The sequence below is a fragment of the Andrena cerasifolii genome, chromosome 2 (genome assembly GCF_050908995.1).
Source record: "Andrena cerasifolii isolate SP2316 chromosome 2, iyAndCera1_principal, whole genome shotgun sequence".
NCBI classification, from domain to species: domain Eukaryota; kingdom Metazoa; phylum Arthropoda; class Insecta; order Hymenoptera; family Andrenidae; genus Andrena; species Andrena cerasifolii.
In genome coordinates, this window is record NC_135119.1 from 26467211 (window position 1) to 26493669 (window position 26459).

The following is a 26459-nucleotide window of genomic DNA, read 5'->3' on the forward strand; positions in this document are numbered from 1 at the left end:
TCGATGCAAATTCTAACAAATGATCGATTTATTGCAAATTTTCAATCTGCACCAATCACTGTTTTTCGCAATGGGACATTCCACGCGAAATCGAACACTTTTTGGAGTAACATTTCGGCTGAAATTTGAATATGTTGTAGTCTTTAGGGATATATAATCATATCTCGAAGGATTTTTGACAATTTTGAAAAATGTCGATTTTACAGCTGTTTGAAGGTAAGTGCTAACTTTTTTTTCAATAAATTATAACTATGGAAGTAGTAAACGGATGGAGATGAGGTTTACGGCGATTTGTAGAAAAGACACTGAAGTTTTAAGAAAAAATTACGTATAAATTACGTATATTAAGGTATATTGAATTTCCATATATTATTGCACAATCAAAATAAGAATTTTTAATGTTTATTTTAAAATACTGAATGTTTTACATTTCGTGATCACTTGACGTATCGCTGTCATTTGCACATGAATTAAGGTAAGTATTTAATCTTCTTACCTTACTTCTCATCAACGAATTTTTTAATTTCTGCCGATTCATTATTTTGTTCGTACAAAATAGAAATAAAAACTTATCAATTCAATAACTACTACTGATTGTGTGAAAATATATATTCTTCAATTAGTGTTCTCTCTTTAATGTCAAAGCTTTTTAATCTTAGATCAAAGCACCCTTTTTGTTGCAAGGTCCTCAATTGTTCCCAGCACTGCCCAAATTTCTGGGCGAGGTACATTAGCCAGGAATCCACAGGTAGCACGTTCGACCTAATTAGCAGCACGATCCCTTGCCGGCCTAGATCCTAATGAATCCCGTATTGACGGCCAAGTCCGACGAGTGCACGCGCGTGCAAGATTATCCGCTGCTTGAACAGTTGTCGTAGGACGAGTTTGGAACAATGGCTTTTATTGAGAGATTGAACAATGAGGATCGTCGAAAGCGAAAGGAGTATAATAATAACATTTAGAAGAATATTGTCATCATTACTATTAGGAATATTATTTAAAAAAAAATTAATACTTCCTAAAAAAATTGATTAGTCCTGCAGTCGACTTTGTTGTATGCATCCGGGTCAGGCGGAGAACGCGTATAGGCGTCCAATGTGTACGGTTAACGAATAGGGCAGAAGCGTTTCCGCACGCGACGATGTGCTGAACGTTTGAAGATTTCTTAGCGTTGAGATAATTCACACTATCATTGCTATATTTCAGAGAACGGTTCGAAGTCACGAAGTCGGCAAGAGGAAAGGTTTCATTTGAAGTTTGTTGGCTCTGTGAGAACAGAGAAGGTTTCTCTTCTCCGCGGAGTCTTCGAGAATTGAAAAAATTGTAACTTTCTAATGGACGACGAAACAATGCAATTTGCTTGGCTGGTTTAGGCGACGTCGCTTTAATGGATTATCGCGTCGATCCTCGAGATGAACGTGGATGAAGGACTGAAGATCGACATGGCTACCCACAATCCCCTGTTAACGAGACGAACAAAAGGTGTGGAAGCAAAACGTGCGATGTCTATCGAGCACGCGACGCTCTGATTGGATTTTATCGGGCCGGGAGAGAAACGCTCCACTTACGTCAGTCCGGCCGTCAATCCAGGCTGTTATTTGTAATATATCCCGTCGATGGAGAAACAGGGGGTGGAATGGGGCTGCGGATGACACTTTGTGAAAATAAAGAGTTGGTATGGAGGAATAGGTTCTTTGGTCACCAGCCACCGTTTTCAGGAAAATGTGCTTGGAAATCTGTGAAATCGAGACGAAAGATCTAGTTAATCTCGTTGGAGACTATACCTCCCTTGTTGCAAAGGGGTTGCTTCAAACAAAAACATAGTTAGGATTCCTAATTGCATCAGTAATATCAAATCACTTTGTATTACAAATTAGAAGAGATTAAAGGGAACAGTAATCGAGATTCTGTATATACCTGTAACACATTTTTGAAAAGTAAGTAACTTAATTTGTAAAATAAGTTCCTCCAAGATACCGCAGTGGCGTGCAAAAGGTACTCGGCCACCCTTTAAAACAGAATAACTTGTTTAAAATTGGCCCAAACGACTCGAGTGTTTTTGAGGAGCTAGAAGGATTAGTTTGCTAAGTGACGTGATTCGTCGTTTTGAAAAAAATTGCAATTGGTCGGAATAGCGAAAAAAATAGTAAATGTGTTTTTCCACTTTCTTGTCTGTGCTCGTAACGAAAATTTAAAAAATGCCTGTTGTAGATTTCAGTAAGTGGTATGCATGCTGAAAATTTCATCAAAATCGGTTATCGCAGCTACGAGCTGCAAACAGTTAAAGTTGGTGAAAATCACAGTTTTAGGCAGAAGCTTCTAAAAAAAAAACTCAAGTCGTTTGGACAAATTTTAAACAACTTATTCTGTTTCAAAGGGTGGCCGGATACTTTGTGTTTGTAAAATTATCTTGTATTTTGGAGAAACTTATTTTAGGAAAATGGAATGTTTTATATATCCAGAATCTTGAGTACTATTCCATTAATATTTTCTAACTTCTAAGTGATCAGTGCATAGAAAAAGAACTAGTGAGAAGAGCTCGCCAATAGATAGTTAACACCATGAAAACTCCATTTTCGATTCTCCACTGCTGCATCAAAGACCACACGATGGCAACGCAAAGTTACCATCGTCGAACGCTAATTATTTCCACTTCTGGGGGCCCTTTTGTTCGGCCAGGTGTATCGCGACACTCCAGGGCCCCTCCAGGGACACTCGAGCCCCTGACGACGAAAGAGGCCCATCGACGCAAGCAGGTCGAGCGGCCTCTTCCATCGAAAGAACTACTCACGAGACGTCCACTCGTGGATCCACAGTGTTGGGCACGAAAAACGAGCCAGGCGAGTAATCAAACGAATTAAACGCAGAATCCACAGGTAGATCGATCCCCTCGAGAGGAAACGAGGAAGAGACCGTCACGGACAGCTTTTCAACCCTTAATTACGCGATGCTCACACCCTTTCAACCCTTACGCGATACTCACACATCCAATTTTATTGTCGCTCATTAGGATGTTAAAGAACGTGGAATGGAAGAGGAGAAAACGATGGAGTGCGTGGGGGGCCTTGGGCCCCCTAGTGACTCTTGCACAGGGAATTCTGCCTTAGGTATTTATGTATGTACATTAGCGAACAAAAAAGTTACCACTTTTTCGATTTGTTCTATTTTTGCTATTTTTCAGCATACATTTGAGACTGTGGTAGGGTAAACCAACCAGTGAATGAGCGAATTGTTGAATCTATGGAGCTTTGAGATTAATACTTGAATATATTTATGTATAACAACAAAACAACTGTCGAAATTGCATGTAAATTTATTTTTCTTGAAATTTCTATAAAAATTACAAATTACTAATAGTTAAATATCTTGAAATATCTTTCTTAAATAGTTTTTTGGATTGGTTGATTTATTATTAAAGAATTAATCAATTGCTCTGCAAATTGTGATTGCAAACAAATTTTTTACACCTTCTTTATGACGAGTTACCTCTTAAATTAGCAGAAATTGGGACATTTACCTTACCTAGGTTTCGTGAATCCTGAGTCATCCAGAAACTGTACCACTTACTTGCACTAGTGGTCCTATTAGCAATTCTAAATATCACTACTGTCCTACCTACTGTATCGTTAAATAAACAATCCTGTACTCCTGAAGCGAGTAGAACTGTAGACATTACGTTCCACGCCACCAAACACAACATTCCCCAAGCCCCAACACGAGAAACCCCAAACTTCGAAACACCAACTAAAAATTACTAAAAATCACGATTCCACGTAAGATAAACGATAATTCACTAGAATTCCTATTTTCAAGAATATTCGACCACTGATCAGTTCCACTGGAATTCCTATTTTCAAGAATATTCGACCACTGATCAATTCCACTGGAATTCCTATTTCCAAGAATATTCGACCTGTGACAAATTCCACTAGAGTTCCTATTTCCAAGAATATTCGACCACTGATAAATTCCACTCGAATTCCTATTTCCAAGAATATTCGACCACTGATCAATTCCACTCGAATTCCTATTTTCAAAAATATTCGACCACTGATCAATTCCACTAGAATTCCTATTTTCAAGAATATTCGACCACTGATAATTTCCACTCGAATTCCTATTTCCAAGAATATTCGACCACTGATCAATTCCACTGGAATTCCTATTTCCAAGAATATTCAACCACTGATCAATTCCACTAGAATTCCTATTCCCAAGAATATTCGACCACTGATTAATTCCACTAGAATTCCTATTTCCAAGAATATTCGACCACTGATCAATTCCGCTAGAATTCCTATTTCCAAGAATATTCAACCACTGATCAATTCCACTAGAATTCCTATTTCCAAGAATATTCGACCACTGATCAATTCCACTACAATTCCTATTTTCAAGAATATTCGACCACTGATCAATTCCACTAGAATTCCTATTTCCAAGAATATTCGACCACTGATCAATTCCACTCGAATTCCTATTTTCAAAAATATTCGACCACTGATCAATTCCACTAGAATTCCTATTTTCAAGAATATTCGACCACTGATAATTTCCACTCGAATTCCTATTTCCAAGAATATTCGACCACTGATCAATTCCACTGGAATTCCTATTTCCAAGAATATTCAACCACTGATCAATTCCACTAGAATTCCTATTCCCAAGAATATTCGACCACTGATTAATTCCACTAGAATTCCTATTTCCAAGAATATTCGACCACTGATCAATTCCGCTAGAATTCCTATTTCCAAGAATATTCAACCACTGATCAATTCCACTAGAATTCCTATTTCCAAGAATATTCGACCACTGATCAATTCCACTACAATTCCTATTTTCAAGAATATTCGACCACTGATCAATTCCACTAGAATTCCTATTTCCAAGAATATTCGACCACTGATCAATTCCACTGGAATTCCTATTTTCAAGAATATTCGACCACTGATAATTTCCACTGGAATTTCTATTTCCAAGAATATTCAACCACTGATCAATTTCACTGGAATTCATATTTTCAAGAATATTCGACCACTGATAATTTCCACTTGAATTCCTATTTCCAAGAATATTCGACCACTGATCAATTCCACTAAAATTCCTATTGCCAAGAATACTCGACCACTGATCACGTCACGAGTCCTCCTCCACTTACATCTCTCCCACCAGCAGACACCCCCGTCCTGTACGCTTCAGCATCCCCGTGGACCATCGAAAAGCCCCCCGACTTCGTTTACAGCCCAATATCGCCGGGTTGCGCGCAGCCACAGTAGAACAGCTCCTGCAGGAGTCGAAGGATCAGCTTGTCGACGCGCAGCTTCTCTTTATCCTCCTGCGAAGGGCCGTGCTCGCTCCGATAGCGCAGGTGGGGCACGGTGTACGCGCGACACCAGCGGAGGAATTCATCGCTGTCCTCGGTGCGAATGAACGTAGCGATGGCCCAGAGCGTGCACAGGTTCCTCGACTTCCGCTTGGTCTGCAGGTAGAGCTGGCAGATGTCTAGGAACAAGATCAGGTCGACGACGCTCATCTCCATCGATCAGTTGGCTTGCTCGATAAGGAGGACGCTCCTGGCGATCAATGGCTGCTTCACAGGCGACACTGACCCCCTACTTGGGTCCTGTATATCCACGATCTTGGTGAATTCGATCCAGATCTAATCGATGATTCACTTGGGGCATCGTTGATGTCCATACGTGATCCCTTTTCATCGCCGATCTTGGTTTATCTTGGCTCGGGGTGGCTATCAGGTAGGTGATCGTAATATTTGATTCGATGCTGAGGGATAATTGTCCATTTATAAGGGTCGCTTCAGAGAAGCTGGATGCTTTCTAACATCGACTGGCTTCGATATCGATTGCACCGAAATGGAGCAGGTTTTTAGATAGGGCACAGAGGCTGATTAAAGGGGTGCGTCGTCGAGTCCTCTGGTATCTATAAAAACATTGGTTCCAAGCCGAGGATCCGATCGAGATGAATGTGTAATAGAGCAGAGGCTGGATCCGTTTATTAGTGGCCTGATTGAGGAGGATCTTCTTTTGAGGCGTGTTGGTGATCTTGAAGCCCGTTTGCGACAACGAGCCGTTCGAAGACCTATCCGTGGGACCGTGAAGAGCATCACTGCTCTCGTTCGTGCCGCTGCACCGCGACGCCCGCAGGCGGTGCGGGTAACAACGAGAGTGGCGGTGGCAGGTGGACCACCGAGTGCCTTCAAAGGGAACGCGGAGGCCTCGTTTCTCTGGCCGTCCCTCTCCCTGGTTAGTTTCCACCCCTTACAACCTCTGTCAACCCCCAGCTGGCGTCCTCCCTCTAGCCCACTCTAGAAGCGAACTTTCCTCTTCCACCCAGCTGCGAAAGCTTCTCTCTGTCGCTCTTTAGCTTTCGTCCACCTTTCCTCATCTTGTCGCGTGCATCGCTCTCCCTCTTCCTATTAGTTCCTTCCCTGCTCCACTTCTGCATCGCGTCTATTCATCTCTTGCTAGCCTTCTCTGTTTTAGAGGTGTTCTTCTCCCTCTAACCTTCCCTCAGAACCTACCCTTCCGCGAGGATTTCTCATGTGCACCTCGTCTTCTACATCCTTCTCTATCTTCACCCTACTTTCCTCCATTGCACTGCTGGAAATATGCCTCTGCACCTCGCCTATTCCTTCCTATTTCAACCCCTAACACAGTAGCTGCTGCTTCCTTTTTCTAGGATGATGTCATCTTCCCTCCTTTCTTCCTTCTCGTTGCTTCTTTTCCCAATTCCTGTGATCTCACATCTTCGTAGCCTCCACCCTATTTCCTTTCCTCTCCGTTATACCCGATATTCCTCCTCCTCTCGGTATCGTGCTTTCCGATCCTCCACCCTCCCCCGTTGGTCCCCGTCTCTGTCAGGATGCCGCCCCGTCCTACCGCTGGGAACAACACCCACACGCGTGCACGGTGACGCCGCCGATACGCGGCTGCGCGTTGAATTTATTCGATATCCTCTTTTCGCATAACTGGGTTAATTTCGGTGCGCCAGTTTAACTAATTTAAGGACGCACGATGCACGGTCGGGGACGCGAAGCAACGCTGGTCGGCTTGCCTTTACGCTGCGAGCGGAATTCCCCAGCAGGCGCAGCGCGCGGAGCCTCGCCAGCGTCGTCCGCGGACTGGGGCTGCGACGCACCCGCAGGTCCATTCAAGTAGTGGGAGGCACGGACGCTGGCTTTTAAAGGGCACGAACTGCGAACACCACCCATCATCATCGATCCCTTATGGAATCTCCTCCCTCCCTTTACTGCGACTGCGACTTAACACTCCGATAAGGGGCAATTTTAAAGTCTTGTAAGGTGGGTGGTGTGTGTTGATTGGTGATTTGTTTTTCCTGACCCTATTTTTTATGAGCGTTGAACGATGATTTTTGTACGCAGTTTGAACCGATCTCGTCAAGACGAATTAATTGATACTGTTGAAGAAAAATTGTACTTGGTCGATCCACCCACGCCGGGAATCGAACCCAGGGTCTTTCAGTTTGTAGGCGGCTGCTCTTACCACTGAGCCATCCGAGCCGTCGATGATTCCTGTCCTAATTCATATATTCCTATCACCTAAAGATGGCTGCTGCGCTCCAGCTTCTACAATACCATCTTTTTTCCTTAGAAATCAGATAAGATCACTTCGAAAAATGGTTTCTAATTGTAAACTCGAGGTTCTGCGGTTTCACCTGTGGTTATTCCAGGAGCCATATTCCAGAAGAGTAATTTTAATTTAAATTTCCGAAACCGAGTTAAATGAATTACATACCTTCAAAAGAATTTTAATAACTGAAAAAATGCAATATAAAAAATATTAAGTAGGACAAGGGGGTTGGAATATAATTCTTATAAATTCTAATACTGAAAAATATTATATACTATATAAAATATAAAATAAATAAATAAATACTTTATAATATACTATAAATTCTAATACTACAAAATTACCCATACGTAATTTAAGAGGATTGGTTACCCTCAAAATTTTCGAAAATTGCTTTTTTGGGATGTTTGCATATTCCGCTAGCTAAATCTTTTCTACGTATTTTAAGCACAACCGCGCCCCGGAAGTCTAAAAATTGAAGGAATTACAGTCAAAAATGTACGAGCCTGCACATGAGATCGGATAACGATGACCAACTTTAAACGCGATTTCCCAGAAACTGCGTTTCTCCTAAATAATCATATAATTATATAATCATTTTTAGGAGAAAAAGGAACCTGCAGACATGAATATTTTCTAATTTTTTCTTTTACAGTTGTGTCTGGTTAATCAAAAGACAACTATTCCGCACCCAGGCGAACTGAAAATTCAAATTTAAATTTTCGCCTATATAGTATGATTATATAATCATTTTTGGGAGAAAAAGGAACCTGCAGACATGAATACTTTCCAAATTTCTTTTACAATTGCGTTTGGTTAATCAAAAGAAAATTATCCCGCGTGCAGGCCAACTGAAAATTCAAAATTAAATTTTCCGCTCCGCCCTAGTGGTGATGACTTCTCGCGGTCATTCATTCGCTCAGACTATATACAACACCGTTTCCTTTCATCGAATCAGACACCGTGTCGTTCTGAAATGAGACTTTGCGAGTGTTATTACATAGAAACGAAGGATTCAGAGGGTCCTTTTGAAAATCGAAGTCTGCAGTTACAGACTTGTGCAGACTGCTATAAATAGAGGAAAGTGTACACCCCGATGACAGCGCTGCAATCTTCGGATGACTATCTCCTGGGGAAACCTGTTGCGACGGGGATCTTTATTTATAGAGACCGCTAGCTCGAGGAAATATTGGATCGATAGACCATCTGTTCATCTTCGAGAAATTTAAAAAAAAAAACAATTTCCTAAACATTTTCAAAAATACTAGGGCTTTCCTGCATTTCCTAGAGAGCTAAATAAAAACCTTGCGCAAGGTTTGGTTGAAAGGTAGAATCTCCCAGAGTCGATAAAGGAAATGGCGTCAGAGTTACATTTCTACTGATAGCAATGACAAGCAGCAGCCGTGGCTGTTGCGGAACAAAGAGCCGCAGGAAAGATTCGATCGTTACACAGCCACAACAGGAATTATTCCCGGGGACAGAGGCACCTATCAAGAATTCGCGGCCGCTCGAAGTGACAGTGAAAGTGTCGAGGAGAAAGGAGAAGACAGGAGCGAGACAGCATGTAAACGTTTAAGGCACGCGTTACGTTGGGTCTCGGGTCTGAAAGCATAGCGTGCCTAGAGTGCTTTGTGTTTAATATTCGCTGCGTCATAACAGCATTCGCGACTCCACAATCTGATGGAGAAGAAAAATGTGGTAACATAAACTATTCATGGGAGCAGAACTATATAGTAGAATAATCGTGGAAGTATCAAATAATTTTTTAATTATGAAAATGAAGCATGCATACACACAGTATTGTATTCGAAAAAATTCAAACCTAATTTTTGGCACTCTGAGCGTCTGATACCTCCACCCTACAATTTAGTATTTAAATATTAATCCTCTAGGTGGTATGGACGCAACATGTGATCGTTTTGTGCATGTGTCGCGTGCGGGGACCGCCCATGGGCGTTCAGCGACAATGGTTAAGAGATGCGACTACTGGAGTCCCGCACGGAGGCACGCCGAGCGTTCGGCTTGTCAGTACCCAAAGGTTTAAAATGTTCCGTGACTCGCGTATTAAAACAGGGTTTTAAAGAGCTTTGAGAGGCTCGACAGACCGCGGGGAATGGAAGCGTGCATAGCAGTGGAATCGTTTCCAGCGAGGGGGCTGGAAGCGAAAACCAGAGGCGAGGATTTTGTGTCACCTATTTATGCGTCGCGTTTATATCGAATTCTTTTTTCCCCCTTTTTCTATGGACGTCCTTCGCAGATCGAGCCCCAGTTTCACGGCGCAATAGACGCTCCTGCGCGACGACTTGCAACTTTAACCCAATTAGAATTTATGCAACACTGCAAATGGCTCTCCCCCTCCCCGTCCCTCCCTCCTAACGGGAACATCCTGGTAACTTGTAACAATACCTCCCCCTCCTCTTTCCAATTTTCAATTCAATTTTTCTCAATCCCCCTCTCTGTTGATCTTCGTTATTCCTCGAGCAAGAGCGGACGCAAGTTTTGCTCCGCTTTTTATATAATTTTATATTTTCAATAAAGGAATTCTGCTAATAGGGTGAACTCGGGTAAGTCCGTGATAGTTTTAGAATTTGTCTATTAACTGATAATATTTACATATTCTGAAAGTGAGAGTAGGATATAATTATAGGTCAGACATCAGAGAAACAAATAATAGGTTAACAGAAATTTACTAAGTATATTTAATTGAAAATATACAAAATTAAGTTGTCATGACATATTCTGATTACTCAATGATAGCTCTGGTTACTCCGTGATAGTTCTCGCTAGCCCGTGATATGGCCATCAGCTACTTTTTTATATTATTTTACATTATTTTATATTATTTTATATCTTATATTATTTTATATTATTTTATATTATTTTACATTATTTTATATCTTATATTATTTTATATTATTTTACATTATTTTACATTATTTTACATTATTTTACATTATTTTACATTATTTTACATTATTTTACATTATTTTACATTATTTTACATTATTTTACATTATTTTACATTATTTTACATTATTTTACATTATTTTACATTATTTTACATTATTTTACATTATTTTATATTATTTTATATCTTATATTATTTTATATTATTTTGCATTATTTTACATTATTTTATATTATTTTATATTATTTTATATCTTATATTATTTGATAGTATTTTACATTATTTTATATTATTTTATATCTTATATTATTTTACATTATTTTACATTATTTTACATTATTTTATATTATTTTATATCTTATATTATTTTACATTATTTACATTATTTTATATTATTGTTATTTTGTGCATAATCAATCGTTTCATGATCGTTAGATGCCTGAGACGTAAGGAAACATTGTTTCTGGTATTTACCATCAAAATTTCTCAAACAGTGCAATCAGAAAAGTCGCAGTCTCAGGCACACGAAAAATGAGAATTTAATCATTTTACATAAGCAAAAATAACACTCATGCCTTATTGTATGATAATTTCAAGAGTAACACTTGTTAAATTGTCATTTTACCATCACTTACCTGCAGTTTGAACCTTCCATTTATCTTCTAAAGCACATATAATACATAAACAAGCAATCGTCCACAACTAGCACGAAGAATTTCACGAATAATGCGCTGCTGAAACAAAATGCTCTCTCACTCTATCACACTAACTTCAATTAACTAATTATTTCACCACAACATAAACTAGAAGATCAACGCTGCCTGTTAGTGTTTGTTCCATCCAAATTGAGTCAGATAATTTAAAGTTACAGATAAATGAAAAAGCATCACGGAGTAACCTGTACCACGAACTTACCCGAGTTTACCCTATTAGTAATACTAGTGTTATGTTTTTATCGCGTGTACTAAGAGTTAGCAGGATACACTGTGAAGAGCAAAAACAGATAAGAGGGGAAGTGCTAAATTTAAGAATTAAAATATCAAATAAAATTTAAGCGAACTCAGTTTTGGATTTTGGTGAAAAGAAGTGAAAGAAGGGAATCAGGAGAAGTATTTATAGAATGATATCAAGAGGGAGTTGTAAAAATAATTTTGATATAAATTATTATTATTGTTATAATAATTATTACTATATAATTTATATATTAATAATAACTTATATCAAAATTATTTTTACAATTTAAATAATAATAATAACGATATCTAAGAATTATTATGATAATAATTACACACATGTTCCACGAGATTCGCCCGAAAGAAGCAATTAAAGTTCGAAACTCTCCATTTCCAAGGAACCAATCCCAAAATCAATTTCTGCACTCCCATTAACCGAAGTCCCGTACCAAAAAAAACGTAACCTACTTAACCTTATCGAATTGATTAATTTGCCCGAAATCACGCCACAAGGCGAAACACCTCGTGTTCCAAGAGCTCCAAGTATTCAGTCGCTTTTTTCCACTCGGGGCCCGCTTCAGCCGATTAAATTACCTTTTTTCAGAGACCGCCTTTTTATGCACACTCGAATTCGCGTTTCGGGGGGCGATAAATCGCGGCAGTTAGATGCGACTAAGTGGTGATTAAAAAGGAAAAAGAAACAGCTTCTCCCGCGTACGGAGTGTAAATTATGCGCATTGTAAGCGAGTGGAGTTGCACACAGGTGTCGTGGCGACGCGAAATCGTGCAATTTATTTTACCGGCCACGTTGAAACCCCGTAGTTCCCCCGCCCGGCTAGACGAATTTTATTACGGCGAGGCTTCGACGACGCCGTCTAAGTTCGATGCGATTTATTGAGGAACCCGCGGTTCCAAGCGCTACGCGCGAAAAAAAAAACTCGGTCATATTTCCGCGACTTTCCAACGCTGCGTTCGCAGAACGGCCATCCTCGGGAGCTGAACGTTTAACTGTTTCGTTCGATTTGAGGGAAAAATATTTTTTCATTGAAAACAATGAAAACAGAGGGGCCAGAATCTGAACGACGATTGTCACTTCGGTGGTAGGATGTACAGGGTGTTTCAAAATTTAAGTAAATTTATTTTTGTTGCTCCTCTGGAAATTTGGAATTCCCAAATAATATTTAAAAAATAATGATATGAAATTATTAAAATTTTAATATTAATATTATTTGATATTAATATTATTAATATTATTTGATATTAATATTATTAATATTATTTGATGTTAATATTATTAATATTATTTGATGTTAATATTATTAATATTATTTGATATTAATATTATTAATATTATTTTATATTAATATTATTTTATATTAATATTATTAATATTATTAATATTATTAATATTATTTAATATTAATATTAAAACATTAATATTAAAATTAAAATATTAATATTAAAACTATAATATTAAAATTAAAATATTAATATTATTTAATATTAATAATAAAACATTAATATTAAAATTAAAATATTAAAATAATATTAATATCAAAATGATATTAATATCAAAATAATATTAATAACAAAATAATATTAATAACAAAATAATATTAATATCAAAATAATATTCATATCAAAATAATATTAATATCAAAATAATATTAATATCAAAATAATATTAATATCAAAATAATATTAATATCAAAATAATATTAATATCAAAATAATATTAATATTAAATAATATTTTTATATTCAATAATTTGCAATAATTTGCGAAATCAGGAATTATGAGCTCTGGTGGGCCTTAGGAGGTCCATGGCTCCAAGAAAAAACTTCTCCCAAATTGTCTTCCTTAGTAGTACAAGAAAAAGCTTGCATGTTCCGAGCTTCTGAACAGCATTGTCCAAGGTTACATACATATTTATGGTTCGATATAGTAAAAATCGATCGCCGAGAAAAAAGCAGACCTGAATTTCGTGAATGGAGCGGCCGAAGGTGATCGAGATAGTGAAAGAGGCGGACCCAGGGGGGCGAAATTATTGCGCAACGAAGGAACCTTTGGCAGCGGACCTGTCCTCGGTGATGAAGCGCGTGTATGTAACGCAAGAGTTGCACAGGAGTATCGCGCCCACTTTCACCCACAATCTTGCGATTTCTTTAGTTTCACGGGACGCTGCTAATTACCGGTACGCACCGTTCAGCGAGATGCGAGCACGCTGGATTCTTCGAAGTTAGTCGCTTGAACCGTCCATACCGAGCGACTTGCGTTTCGATTCCCAACTGAAGAGCACATTTAAAAAAAAGAAGAACTCAAACGAACTTAAAGGAACTTTAAGCAATAAGTCCACGCGTCAATCTTGCTTCATAAAATTTAAAAACAGAAGATTCGTGTATAGTTTCGCAAAATTTTATGAAGGAGGTGGAAGAATTGAGATGAGTTCTGGGAAGAAGTAGGAAGTACTAGAGGAAAGTGCTCTGACACTTAATAACTGGTATAAAGGGTGGGGCAATAAGAACTGCAGTCACAGAAGTAGAGAAAATTCTTTCGAATAAAAGTTGTTCGCTATGAAATAGAGCTGTAATAAAGCTGTAATGTAATAATTCGAATAATTTCGAATAATAATAATAATAATAATAATAATAATAATAAATCGACTTTATTCACTACAAATTAATAAATTATGTGATAAATGGGCGAGGTTCAGCATATCTGCTGTTTTGCAACCTATTCAGGAGTACTCGAATATTCGAATGTTCTAATAAAAAGAATTTCACGATGAAGTGTGAAAAAATATTTCACGTTCAGATCCCTATTTGGTAAAATCCGAAAATTTGTATACTCGAATACTCCTAATTCTTCGAATAGGTCTAATTATTTTACCTCTAATTATTTGAATATTCGAATACCTACTTCTGATTATTCGAATATTTGAATACCTACTTCTCATTATTCGAATATTCGAATACCTACTTCTGATTATTCGAATATTTGAATACCTATTTCTGATTGTTCGAATATTCGACTCTCAAATTCGAATTCTCTGGCATTCGAATATTCGACTCTCAAATTCGAATTCTCTGGCATTCGAATATTCGACTCTCAAATTCGAATATTCGACTCTCAAATTCGAATATTCGACTCTCAAATTCGAATTCTCTGGCATTCGAATATTCGACTCTCAAATTCGAATTCTCTGGCATTCGAATATTCGACTCTCAAATTCGAATTCTCTGGCATTCGAATATTCGACTCTCAAATTCGAATTCTCTGGCATTCGAATATTCGACTCTCAAACACGATTTCTCTGGTATTCGAATAATTACACTCACACTATTCAAATATTCGTTACAGCTCTACTATGAAAGGCGCTATCATACAGTCACAACCCCATCCGTATATACTCTTAAATTCTGCTCCTTCCTAGCCAAGTGCCTGCCTAGCGATTTTTGAAAATTGAAGCCTCGTATGAAGAAATTTTATTCCACACCTCTCATTTACTTTTGCATAAGGAATCACCGTCCATCTACCCTCTTGTACCACCCATTCAGCCGCATTCTGTACAAATAGGGGATCGTCGGTGCGCCAAAGACACAACGATGAAAAAGATCTCCAACGCGTCAAAGATACTTGATCGAAAGGAAAGGGAAACGACGAAAGGAATGAGAGCGTTGGAAGACGACCGCGCGAGAAAGAAAGAATCACAGGGCCCTGGAATGGACTTTCGCTCGTAACGACGGCTACCGAGTGTATCGTGAGACGGAATAATTGCACCGAAATGCAGCGAACGTGAATCGCGGATCGCGCGAGCACCGATGCGCCGGCTATCCAGATCGCCGCGAGTCAGATTGCTGTTCTAGAAACCCGAATAGAAAAACAGACCGAGAGTAATTTACGAGGAATGTGGATGTAACCCAGCTGACGATTAAAATTGCTCGCGGAGCCATCGAGATCGCAGTATCCCTTTTCAATTATGGATCATCCTCCTTGTCGCAAGATGTAGTTCTTCAGCGCTGCTGTTGGTTACAGAAGGAAGACGCCTTCGATCGAGGACCTTGCGACCAGAGAGCTGCAATTTCATTTTTTACAGTTTTTGAATTATGACGTAAAAAAAAATCTGCATCGTTTTGGTGCAGGTTTGATGCAAATCCGATAACAAATCAGCGGTTTATTGGAAATAAATAAAAAAAGATGAATGTTAATTAATATAATGTTACAAAATATTCGATGATATTAATATTTTGATATTTTAATAACAGAATATTAATATATTTATTATAGAATATTTTCTCGCCAAAAATAGAAACGAAAACTTATCATACTCAATACTACTTAAGGTGAATGTCCCAATTTCTGCTCGTTTAAGAGATAACTCGTCGTAAAGAAGGTGTAAAAAATTTGTTTGCGATCACAATTTGCAGAGCAATTGATTAATTCTTTAATAATAAATCAACCGATTCAAAAACTATTTAAGAAAGATATTTCAAGATGTTTAACAATTAGTAATTTGTAATTAAATATATAATGCTCTAAATCTCCGTGCAACACTCGCGTGAATGTTCAAATAATTTAGAATTATTTTGTTGCAACTACAGTGGAAACGTAACGCATATAATAATAAGAAAAATACGAAACGATCAGAAATGGGGAGATGAGCAGAAATTGGGACATTCGCCTTATTGTGCGAACATTTTCCAATTAGTGTTCTCTTTTTAATGTGAAAGCAAGAATTTTATAAACAGTTTTTTTTTTCTAATTTACCCCACTCGCTGTAAGGTACTCAATTTTGAATTGATCTTGCCCCACATTCCTTCGGGGGAGGAGGATATCGTGACCGAGTCGTGGACGATCCAAAAGAGCAGGATTGATGAGCTCTGATTATTTATCCTTGGAGTTGGTTTGCTCGCGTATCCGTTTGTGGTTGGGCGTGGATGATGACGGAGATTGTCTGACATATTTTTTCTTTCACTTTATGAGTGGTCGCTATTTTTAAGCGTTAGGCTGTGGAAGGAAGAAGTCGATGGTTGGTCTAGATCTGGGTTAGGTGGATCACTTGGAAGAATAAAGGCTTAGGTTTTGATGTAGTGTTGTTTCATGCTAATATTATTATTATTATTATTATTATTATTATTATTATTATTATTATGATTATTATTATTATTATTATTATTATTATTATTATTATTATTATTTCGACGGGAGAACCCTTTAGTATACAAAGCTTGAATAATTCAGTACAATAAATATATGAGCCGTTTATTTTGAAAGTGGCGTAAGTCCATTTATGTTCGAATCGAGATATTGAGGGGTTTGCGTTGGATTAAATTTAAAAATATGGGTAACAGATAACATAGCAGTGTAATGTTTTTGGCTTTCCAAGAGAGTGTTAAATTCATCATCCCAATTAGCATAATTAACATTATTTAAGGAATAATATGTGTTCGATGGCTATGAATGGACTTACGCCACTTTCAAAATCAATGAAATGATGTTTTCAATTCTTAAGAAAGCACAAGTCCATAGGAAAAGTAAATTTCCCTCGAAATAAAAATAAATGTATACACTTTTATGTTGTAAAATCAAAAAAATATTCAACTTTTATTCATTGTTAAGTAATTTTTACATTAAACTCCCAATAAGCAACAAAATACGTTAACATACGACTTAAGATATTCCTGTAACGTATTTCAAGAAACAGGTTCCCTCTATTAGAAATTTCATGCACGTTCCCTTCAATTAATTTGCATCAGAAGCCAACCAGGTAGTTAGAAAACCTTTCCATTTTATTTCTCGTAACGATCATAAAAATCTTAAGTAACCATTGGCCAACGTCCACCACCAAACATATCAAAAACAGATTTCACCTAGCTCCTATGTAAATCCCACGATTATGTAACATTCAGGTACAAGCCAACCTCGTTTTGCAAAAATTTAATAAAATTTGCCAAGACGGGAGGCAGAGATGGGCAAAATTTATATTTAAAATAAAACATAAAAAATTAACTTCATCCGTCAAATAATCTAAAGTTAAAGTAACTTCTATTTGATGCGCTATTTAAATAAATTTTTATTTAGTTAATGCCCAACTGTGACGGACGGGGACCTCCAAATTTGCAATATTTTCAAATATTTATTTATTTATTTATTATTATTATACACGGGTGGACACCCTCTGGTAAAAGATAAAATATACATGAGCAGATGAGGGAAATATTAAAAGATTAAAAAAACCACCACAAAATTTCAAGTGCAAATTGTGTGCCGAGGATTTTAAACACTTTACAGAGCTCGACGACTTCAAAAACAGGCTCGACATTGTGTTCTCTATATCGTTGCTTTATGCGTTTCGCAAACGCTGTTTTCAAACTCGAAACGGTGAAAACAGAATTCAAGGTAAATCCTTGTTCTATTAATAAACCCCGAATGGACAACCGTGAAAAACAGGAGGATGAAGGACATCCGTGACGTTTCCTGGAAAGACTGCCCAGACGATCGGTTCCGAAAGTTCGAAAAAGTGGTTTGCAATGCTCTTCAGACTCGCTTCCTCTGGCCACGAGACGCTTGGCGGTCGCTGTTTAAGTCGTTAGTGGCATAGTGGGATTTCAGGTACAGTAGAACCATTGAAGAACAAAACAGATAAGATGAATCGTTCGTGTAATAAAAGTTCCCTGATTTCCCCGACTCCCTACAATTTTTCCTTCGTTTTCGTACGTGTTTGGATAAGTGGATTCGAACTTGCTAGTGTCTCGAAACTAATGAATTTAATAATTAATTAATAGTAATACAATTCAGAATTAAATATATCCATTTTTTTCAAAAATGAAATTTTCGTGTTTACCTCGAGATAATGCACTTGCCATTTGCTGGACCCCAAAATCTCATTTTTGGAAAAAAGTGGACTAAGTCAGTTTTACCAAATCAACGATATGTTTATAAAGTACATTTTTTTTTTTTAAATTTGGTTTAATTTTTTGTAAGCGTTCTTATAACGGAGTGACGCACGACAGTAGTTTCGTTTAAAATTTCGTTCCAGCAAATAGAGTTTTATAAATAGTGGAGCACTAGAAGAAGATACTCTTGCAAATGACTTCAGAGATCTTTATACTCAAAATGAATGATGAGTTATCATATTCAATTAGGAAAAAACGGCGATGGTGATCGAATATTGAAAATGCTTGTTTAACGATTCATTGAGACGCTTCTGCACGCGTATCACTGGCAATTACCGCGGATGGCGACGAATGAAACGCGAATCGCCTCGTTAACGAACAATGGATTAGAATCAACCCCCTTCTAATTACCTCCACGGCAAACAGAGACCACTTTCTCCGTCTGCGGTATCGTAGACACGCTGAACGCCGTGGATACGTATATACGTGGACTGGTGTGTGATCAGCGATTCGTGCGTTTGATGGGTCGGGACAAGCGGTTTCGTTTCGTCGATGTACCGTGACGAGTTAACGTCCCGTCAAAGAGCATCGGCTCTTCGTGCTCCAGCGAAAATCGCGTCGGCTTTTAACGCTGTTACGCGATCGTGCTGAAGGACGGAGGGGAGACAGGGGAATACCGATTTTTTTGGGAATCTGAGGTTTTTAAAATACAGGTATGGGTGTAAGCGAATAGTAGGGGCATCTCCTGGGAGCATGCACAAGTGAAAAGTGGAGGGAGTTCCGAATAACTCTACGTCAGGGTAAAGGGTTTGGGAATAGGGGTGACTAGATTCGAGGTCTGAGAGTGATCTAGTATCGATGCATTAATTGGATTAGGTGCAAAAGAAAGATGAAAGGTTAGGAGAAGTTCTGAGCCAATTCTCCACTTTAGGGTAAAGGGTGTGGGAATAAGGCTGACTAGATTCGAGGTTTGCGAGTGATCTAGTTTCGAAGCATTGATATTGGATTAGGTGCAAAAGAAAGATGAAAGGGTAGGAGAAGTTCTGAGCCACTTCTCCACTTTAGGGTAAAGGGTGTGGGAATAAGGCTGACTAGATTCGAGGTTTGCGAGTGATCTAGTTTCGAAGCATTGATATTGGATTAGGTGCAAAAGAAAGATGAAAGGTTAGGAGAAGTTCTGAGCCACTTCTCCACTTTAGGGCAGAGGGTAGGTATGGGAATAGGGGTGACTAGATTCGAGGTCTGAGAGTGATCTAGTATCGAAGCATTGAATTAGATTAGGTGCAAATGAAAGATGACGAGGTAGGAGAAGCTCCGAGTAACTCTACGTCAGGGCAGAGGGTATGGGAATTGGGGTGACTAGATTCGAGGTCTGAGAGTGATCTAGTATCGAAGCATTAATATTGGATGACTGGAAACCAAAGATTATGACTTACTGTATTTCCTAATTCCTCTTCTTAACTCCCATAAATCTTATTTGAAGTTGTTTTATTACTCCCACGTGTCAGATTTATTACTAAACTTGCACCCACGTGTTTTCAAATACTATAAATGCAGAATGATTGTTATTACTTTCTAGGAGACGATTTTCGAGCGGAAGTACAGTAGGCTATCACTGCAAAGTTTCTAATCTTAATTTAGGGTTCCACAGGAATGTCCTGTTCATAGGAATCGCAAGTTTATCAACAATGGCCGTCGAAGCACCGCAATCGCTACGATTTCGTGTCATTTCCTCGTTCAAGCTGCTCGTTACCCACGGCGGTTGACGTTAATCCGTGATTCGGAGGAAATCACGTAGACGTCGATCGTTTCTGTCCGTTCGTCGCGATGGAAACCACGGAAACGGAATAATGTAATAGAAAGTATCGAAAGACGGAAGCGCGCAACTGGATATACCGTGAAACTCAGTATCCCGTAGTCGCAGTCAGATCTCCATCGATTCCACGTGAATTCGAACGAAATAAAAATCCCTTATATCCTTTCTAATCGAAGCCAGGCTACAATAGGAGCGCGTTCCAACCAGTTGCTGGCCTTTCTAGATACCAACTGCCGTTCGAGATAACTTCAATCGTTTGCAACTGAGGAACAATGCCATGTACCATTTATATTCGTACAACGATGGCGATATATCAGCATAACATTTTCTGCTGCTGTTCAATGTGGTCCCTTGTAAATTTGGAATTCCTTCGAATATCATGGCGATCAGTGGCGAGTTTAAGGAAAAATCTCTCGGTGCGCCTGTCAAAGAGATGCCGCCTGGTACCCCGTGGCGAGGTCAACCCCCCGCGGGCCTCACCAAATTTTATGGCTTTTGACTCTTGAAAGGGTTGGAGTGACTATTAAGAAGTGAGATATCTTCGAGTTCATCAGATCTTTGCAAAAACGACGCCAATCGATTCCTTATGTTTCGCCGATGCAACTGACACCAAGAACGACGAAATTCGGACCATAATGAAGAAAATTACATAAATAATTGATTTGCATCATTTCAAGATAACTTCGTTGAAAATAGTCCGATTTACATGATATTTGGTATGATTTTAATCGAGAGAACGCCAGTAATCCATTGGTGTCATTTCCATATCGATACGATAAAGAATAAAGAATTTCTTAATACGCTGAAATGCATATTTCAAATTTTCGCGGTCGGCCGAGGATTCATACCTGTTTCAGAAATAAAATAATTCTTTATTTTTTATCGTATCGATATGGAAGTGACACCGATGGATTCCTTTTGTTTTTCCGATGAAAACCATACCCAATGTCATGTAAATCGGATTATTTTCAACGAAGTTAGCTTGAAATTATGCAAATCAATTTTTCATGTAATTCCTTCATTATGGTCCGAATTACGTCGTTCTTGGTGTCAGCTGCATCGGCGAAACATAAGGAATCGATTGGCGTCGTTTTCGCAAAGATCTGATGAGAAATGCGGAACTCGAGGGTTTCTCACTTCTTAATAGACACTCCAACCCCTTCGACGGTCGAAAGCTATAATATTTGGGGAGGTCTTGCGGGGGGTTGACCTCGTCACGGGGTACCAAGCGGCATCTCTTTAACAGGCGCAACGAGAGAATCACCCTGTATAAGCGACTGGACGTAACGTGAAAAACTTCAAAGTCGATTTTCTCGAAAATGCAGCGCAATATCAAAAAATTTTATTCCCTTTTCTCGACTTATTTACTTCATAAGTCATAAATCGAAAAGAAACAGTAACTTTTTTTTATATCGCGCTTCAATTTCGAGAAAATCGACTTTGAAATTCTTCACGTTGCGTCCAGTCAAGTATATGAAAACCTACCTTTAGGAAGTTTCAACGAGTCCCTAAATTCCCTATAAGTATTCCACTACTCAAATTCTAATACCGCATATGATTGCGTGCTTTCAACCTACGCATTGAAATGCAAAATCATTATCATCGCAACTTCCAAGATCCCCAAATCTTCAAACTCCAAAGAACGTCCAAAGTGAACACAAATCTTCATCATCGCCACTTTTGAATCGCCCTGTACGTATACTAATTCCCCCAACCCTCCATCAGGAGCCCACAAGCTCCCGCCGAAATGATAAGAACACATCATTTCCCCTTTCAGGCATCCCCAAAGCGTTCCAAAAAAATGGCCCCCAGGATCCAGCTCGATATCGTATGGAAATCAAAGTCCGAGGCGACCGTTCGCGCATTCCGCGGCGAACTATTCTTAGTACGCTTGAATTCCTTATCGGGCGAAACACGGGCACGGTCCTCCAGCCCCTGCTAACCCCGCCCTCCCTCCTTCCCGGTTGCACAAGGTGTATCGATGAGGGGCGGGGGTGGTTACGGGGCCATTTATTCCGCGCGGAATATTCTAAAAATAGGAAGAGGGAACGCTGGCGAAACGTGTTGGGGAACGGTTTCGCGGAGGCGGGGGAGGGTTGAGAAGGGTGGTAATCGGACGACGAGGAAGCAGGGATGAAGAAGGGTCAGGGCGAGGGCGGTGGAGGTGGGAGGCGGGGAGGGTTGGCCACGGACGATTGAAATACTCAGCTGCGGGGGTGTAAAGGGGCGTCAGCGGTGACGTGTGACGACGGGGCGCTAGGGTGGGGAGATCGCTGCGACGCGATATGGTGTATACCGTGGCGGCGGCGGCTAGCGATGGCTACGGACCCCCGTTCGACCCCCACGGAACTCGACCAGTCAATGGAAGTGGCTTCGACACCACCCTTCTTACTATATTTACTTACTACCACGTGGTTTATGTTGTTTAATAATAGGGCGCGGTTCGTGCGGTGTACCTGCTATTGTTTATTGAACACTGCTCTGACAATTGTGGCACTGAGCTGTGTAAAGCTATGCACACTGAAGATATACTTATATTGCGAACGGTACATAGTATTCTGTGCAATCAGCATTACATTAGTGGGATAGCTCACTGTGTACATACATACCAAAATAGTGTAAGTGATACTGGAACTATCTAATCGAGAATTTTGAAGTAAACTGGAAAGACTTGAATCTAAATTTTGAAGTAAACTGGAAAGAATTGAATCTAAATTTAAAAGAATTCAAGTAAACTTGAACGAGTTCAATCTAAACTTGGAAGAATGGAACCCAAACTTGAAGGAATTGAACTTAAATTTAAAAGAATTGAAGCTAAACTTGCACGAATTGAACCTAAATTTGAGAGTTGAACTAAACTTGAAATAACTGAACTAAACTTGAAGAAATTGAAGCGAAAATTGAAGAAATTAAGGCTAAACTTGAAGAAATTGAGGCTAAACTTGAAGAAATTGAAACTAAGCTTGAAGAAATTGAACCCAAACTTGCACGAATTGAACTTACTTGAAAGAATTGAACCTGAACTTGGAAGAATTGAACCTAAACTTGAAAGAATTACACTAATCTTGATCGAGTCGAACCTAAACTTGAAGGAATTGGCCTAAACTTAAAGGAGCTTCAAGCTAAAGTTCAAAGAATTGAACCTAAACTTGAACGAATCGAAGCTAAACTTGAAGGAATTGAACTTAAATTTAAAAGAATTGATGCTAAACTTGTACGAATTGAACCTAAACTTGAAAGAGTTCGACTAAACTTGAAATAATTGAACTAAACTTGAAGGAATGGAAGCGAAAATTGAAGAAATTGAGGCTAAACTTGAAGAAACTAAAGCTAAACTTGAAGGAATTGAACCCAAACTTGCACGAATTGAACTTACTTGAAAGAATTGAACCTGAACTTGGAAGAATTGAACCTAAGCTTGAAGGAATTAAACTAAACTTGAACGAATTGAACCCAAACTTGAAAAAAAATTGAATCCAAACTTCGTCGAGCTACCCAACTTATTGTAACTATTATCGATGAAAAACGAAGTGAGCTTGCAGAGGTTCTTAAGAAATCAAGGCTGAGAGGTAAATGTTTCCTTGACACTGCAAGACCCTGGGCGTGGATGGGGGATGGTAGCTCTCTGGGTTTAAACGAACTTTCGAATGGAACGAACGTTCTCCAGGTGGCGTATCGATACCGAGAGAGTATCAGCCCCATCACTGAGAGTGGCGTCAGCGGTAGCGAGGGTAATGGTTTGCGGGGGTGGTTCTGGTGGCTGCTCGTGACCATGCGCCGACGACAATGGTCCCGAAGGTGGTGGCGAACGCTGTCGCGGTGGTAGTACACCAGCGTGCCAACTGGACAACGGTGACTCTCAACTGAATTTTCGGATGCACCGTAATCGCCCGAAATTTCCACATTTTCAGAGTAATTAAATTTCACGGAGCAAGCGATACAGAATGTGCCGCGCAAATCAAATTTCACGCGTAATCACTACGGAACACCTAGTAAACCATATTAAATTTTATGCGCAATTAATGCGCAATAAGTTAGCAGATTAATTAAATTCCATCCCACCCTTAACACGACCTATACCATACTAATTAAATTTCACTCGCAATCGATATATAATACGTTATGCTACTTCACTTTTATATTACGCAGAGGATTTCAAAGTTCAAGATAGAAAGTAAGGGGTGGCCTCGAGATTGTTACCGATGTAATTTTCAACTAAATTTAATCATTGCAGGTCTGCAAAGTTCTCGAGAACTCTTTATTTTAAGTACACTCGACGGCATTTAGAATTTTGGGAACAGGGTTGCGCCGAGCAAGGAAACCTCTGTTAAAGTTAAAAGCCTCCCAGACCCCGGTAACAACGGTCGAAGAGTATTCGTGGAATCAAAGGGGCAGATGGAACCGGAGATTACAGATCACATTTGCAGATTCTATTTGCATACTGGGTTAACAAGGCCCTCAGCGTCCGATGCCTCGCAGCGAAAAGTAACCACCCTTTCAGACCTCCCTTCCTCGATTTCCTTTCCCTTCTAATACACATCTGCATCCCGCTGCGATAATACACGTAACAGGTAGCTTATTCAATAGCGCCAGCTTTCGAACAGCCTCCCAGTTCAGCCTTTATACAGGCAAATAAGAGGATTTTACAATGCCGTTGGCCTGATCTCCCAACCCCCTTGGGAATCAGATTAAATCGGATATTTAAAGTCGAGGATAAACGTCGAAGCTGCTCTTGTATTCATGAAATCCTCTTGGGAATTGAAACGGGTAAGAATAATGAAAAGGAATAAAACTTGCCTCCCCATTGACACTGATTTTGATAGCCCTCGGAATTAAAAGTTCCAATAGCTTCAATTATAATTTCAATGAAACCGAACAGCGTTGTTCTGAAATTTTTGCTAAATTGTCGAAGTAATTAGGAGCACGGCATAGGTTATAGTAGAGCGGGATATGAAACGATTCTACGCGCAAAAATGAGTGAAAAAACGTGGAATAGATTTTCCTCCGGCGAGGCTTCGAGATAGAGTTTAAAGTCTGGTGAGAGCGTGCTGCACAAAGCCGCTCCTCAATATTCTTCCGTGTGAACCGTGCGACCAATTAACAATGCAATTAAGTACTTAAAGCGGGTTAAATGACTTCCGTAAACACGATATTGTATCCGTTACAACGAAGCATGACGTGGGTCTGCGTTGAGAACCACTGGCGAGCGTAAAACGCGTTCAATGCAGTTATTAAAAAATGTATTCTACGCAACACTTTTGCAACCTATTTCATTGTGAGGAACCCGTGTATTGCCGTACCTAACGATCTAAACGAGTAATTGGCTGTTAAGCAATTTGAAATTTGCAATTTCGTTGAAACTATACCTTGCGCCATGAACGACATCAAGATGTGGAATAAAAAGGCTCGCATGTACTCTTTACAGAAAAAAAGACGTTAAGATTAAGTCTTAAAAAGCCCATCGCGAATAAATAAATAAGAAAATAAATAAAATCGGGTGGTTCGTTGGTCGAACTTCGAAATGGAAATAATGTTCGAAGTGCTTCCAGTCCCGGTAATGACGTCACCACGCGGGGGTGTGATACAGCGTAGGGGAAGGGAGTTTGAGAATCACTGCGTCGGAGATAGCCCATGCTACTAATGGGTGAAACACAGTAGTGGTGGGGGAGAGGGGGTTGCTCCGAGAGTGGTGGTACGCGGAGGCAACGTGCCAACCGTGAGGGGAGGCAGCCATGAATGAAAGTAGCGCGTATCGATTTACCCGCGCCGCCCTAGATAAAATATGGTAAATAGTGAGCCAAAACGGGCTACGAATGAAGAACGTCATCGCGCATAATGTCCTTTTTCGGTCATTCCGTGAACACTCTCCGCTGGCAATATCGCGGAACCTTTAGAAATATCCCGTTTCAATCCAAACGGCTATCCATAACTGCGAAACCAAATTGCATCACTTTCTATCGAAGTTAATACGAGACAGAAAATCTATACTATTCAGTCTTCGATTCTAAGCTACCATTATCGAACTGAATTCTTCGTCAACCGTAACTGTGCACGTGTATTTCTATCTAATCCTTAAATGGCTGTACATTTCATAACATTAATCCCCGAAGGATGGCTTTTATTCCATCGGATGCCAAATAATGGTTCAAACAACTCACGTAGTACGCAGAAAACTACGTGTGCAAGGTAAAGCCATACGTCATACTCGTAATGTACACGTCACTCCGAGCGTCGTAATAAAAAGTAATTCAAGGTGGCGGTTTACGTCGTCTCGAC

General features: G+C 39.2%; 1 protein-coding gene across 1 annotated transcript in view; it reads right to left on the reverse strand.

Annotated features, from left to right (window-relative positions):
• Positions 1-26459, reverse strand: part of Fid (class I SAM-dependent methyltransferase fire dancer) — a 51449-nt gene that overhangs the window by 23862 nt on the left and 1128 nt on the right. The window lies entirely within an intron of this gene.